The following is a 3,298-nucleotide window of genomic DNA, read 5'->3' on the forward strand; positions in this document are numbered from 1 at the left end:
TCAAAGTAGGAAACACTGCCCATAAGTAATTCTATTAGCAAGTACTTGGATTATTAATTGATTATGTGAATTACATTCGAACCTGTCTTTATTAATTGAATTTAATTTAATACTTTATTTTTCATTGTGCACTCTTAAAAACCCTATTTTGATTACCTTAGATAAACACCGTAACAATAGATAACGATAGATTGACATTTGGTCTCTATGGATTCGACAATCTTTTATATTACTCTGACGCGTTCGTATATTTGCGAAAAACACGCATCACCAATAGATCGGTATCACCGTTAGTAATACGGTTAGCGAGCCTCATCCCGTATGCATCCGATAGAGTTGTTCCTTACCCGTATAATGCCACTATGTTGAAGAAGGGTCAAGAGGTTCTGTTGCCTACAGACGATTCCGTTGTGAACATTGTCGATATAGCAAAGGTGACCCGTAGCGGTCGTGTGTTTGGACCTGTCTTTCCAAAGGAGGTGATAGAAGATGTGTTTGTTGGTAAGAAGGTTGATGTACCCATAGCGAATCCGGTTAGTGCTCCAAAGTGTCAGTCTGGTGAATCTAGCAATTTGAAGCCTAGTGATGATGATGAGGTACTGAGATTGATCAAGAAAAGTGAAATCAATATGGTGGAGCAGCTACTCCAAACTCCTTCGAAGATTTCAGTGTTGTCTCTACTTATGAATTCTGAAGTGCACAGAGAGGCACTACAAAGAGTGTTGGAGCAAGCCTATGTGGAGCATGATGTGACTGTGGATCAATTTGACCATATTGTGGCTAACATCACTTCCTGCAACAATCTAAGTTTTTGTGATGAAGAGCTTCCTAAGGAAGGAAGAAATCACAATCTGACACTACATATATCAATGAATTGCAAGGAATATGCGTTGTCAAATGTGTTGGTTGATACCGGTTCTTCGTTGAATGTACTCCCCGAATCAACTTTGTCAAATTTAACGTATCAAGGCACCCCTATGAGGTACAGTGGTGTGATCGTCAAAGCATTTGATGGTTCTCGCAAGACTATTATTGATGAAGTAGACATTCCAGTGAAGATAGGTCCGAGTGATTTCGAGATTACTTTCCAAGTAATGGACATTCATCCGGCATATAGCTTCCTATTGGGAAGGCCATGGATACATGAGGCTGGAGCTGTTACATCCACTCTGCACCAGAAGTTGAAATTTGTGAAGAATGGCAAGCTTGTCATTGTTGGTGGAGAGAAAGCATTGTTAGTAAGTCACATGGCGTCTTTTTCATATGTGGAAGCTAAGGAAGAGGTTGGAACTCCGTTCCAAGCTATATCTATTGCTGAAGTGAAGAAAACTGGGGCATCCATGTCCTCTTTCAAAGACGCTTAGAAGATTGCTGAAGATGGCAGTTCAGATCAGTTGGGTCGTATGGTAGAGGTCGCCGAGAACAAGAGTAGAGCTGGTTTGGGATTCCAGCGAGGGACATCTCATGTTAGAGCTGAAGATGTGCAACCTAGTTTCCGTAGCGGAGGGTTCATCCATGGTAATGAACAACACTCAGCTGCTGTGATCGAGGGTGATGAAGATGAAGACTGCGCCAATTTTGTGACGCATGGAAAGGCTTGCAACAATTGGATCACTGTTGATGTTCCTATTATCGTCTATCGCTCTAAGTAATTTGTTTTTATCATTTTTAGAAAAATCCTTCTCATATGCCTAAGGGAGAAGTGAACATTGTTGGGCATATTTCAAATTAATCATCAATAAAATGCAATTCTATTCATCCACATCTATGATGTTTTTATTTTCACTTTTTGCTTTTTTGAAAATGGTAATCACAAAAAACATGAATAAATAAATAATAATTGTCCATCTGCATAATATTTGGTCACAATTCACTTCTCTAAAATCAAAATATCAAATCATTATGCAGGTTGGTTTCTAAACCCATTGAATACGATGATCCTACTCCTTCTCCAAACTTTGAATGCCCTCTGTTTGAGGTTGAGGAAGAAAGTGATGAAGAAGTGTCTGATGAATTGTCTCGTCTACTTGAGCACGAGGAAAAAGCCATTCAGCCATTCAAAGAGCAGATTGAGTTAGTCAACTTGGGTTCTGAAGATGATGTGAAGGAAGTCAAAATTGGGTCTCAACTGTGTCCAGAGGTTAAGAAGGGGTTGATTGATCTTCTCTGAGAGTATTCAGATGTGTTTTCCTGGTCCTATCAAGACATGCCTGGTTTGGATTCTGAGATTGTGGAGGATAGATTGTCGTTGAAGCAAGAATGCCCGCCAGTCAAGCAGAAGCTGAGGAGGACTCATCCTGATATGACAGTGAAGATCAAAGAAGAAGTGCAAAAGCAGATCAATGTCGGTGTCCTTGTTACTGCTGAGTATGCACAGTGGGTGGCCAATATTGTGACTGTTTCGAAGAAAGATGGGAAAGTCCGTATGTGTGTTAATTATAGAGATTTGAAGAAAGCTAGTCCGAAAGATGATTTCTCTTTGCCACACATTGACATAATTAGATCAAAATGGCACCCAAAGATATGGAAAAGACCACATTCATTCACCCTGGGGAACATTCTGTTATAGAGTGATGCCTTTCGGTTTAAAGAATGCTGGTGTAAGATACCATAGAGCTATGACCACCCTTTTTCATGGTATGATGCATAAAGAGATTGAAGTCTATGTTGATGATATAATTGCTAAATCCAGTGATGAAGAAGAGCATGTTGAGCATTTGTTAAGCTATTCCAGCGTTTGAGGAAGTACAAACTCCACTTGAATCCCAATAAGTGTACATTTGGTGTTCATTCTGGTAAGTTGTTGGGCTTTATTGTCAGCGAGAAGGGTACTGAAGTTGATCATGCCAGGGTCAAAGCAATACAAGAGATGCCCGCGCCCAAAACTGAGAAGAAAGTCAGAGGTTTTCTTGGCCACTTGAATTATATCTCAAGATTCATATCGCATATGACTGCCACATGTGCGCCTATATTTAAGCTTCTTCGGAAAGATCAGTCTTGTGATTGGACCGAGGATTGCCAGAAAGCTTTTAACAGTATCAAAGAATATCTGCTTGAGCCTCCAATTTTGTCTCCACCTATTGAAGGAAGACCGTTGATCATGTATTTGACTGTGCTTGAAGAAAGTATGGGTTGTGTTCTAGGTCAGCATGATGAAACTGGAAAGAAAGAATATGTTATTTACTACCTCAGTAAGAAATTCACCGACTGTGAGACTCGGTATTTTATGCTAGAAAAGACTTGTTGCACATTGGCTTGGGATGTTAAGCGTCTGCGTCAGTATATGTTGAATCATATC

The sequence above is a fragment of the Lathyrus oleraceus genome, chromosome 5, assembly GCF_024323335.1.
Source record: "Lathyrus oleraceus cultivar Zhongwan6 chromosome 5, CAAS_Psat_ZW6_1.0, whole genome shotgun sequence".
Lineage (NCBI taxonomy): Eukaryota > Viridiplantae > Streptophyta > Magnoliopsida > Fabales > Fabaceae > Lathyrus > Lathyrus oleraceus.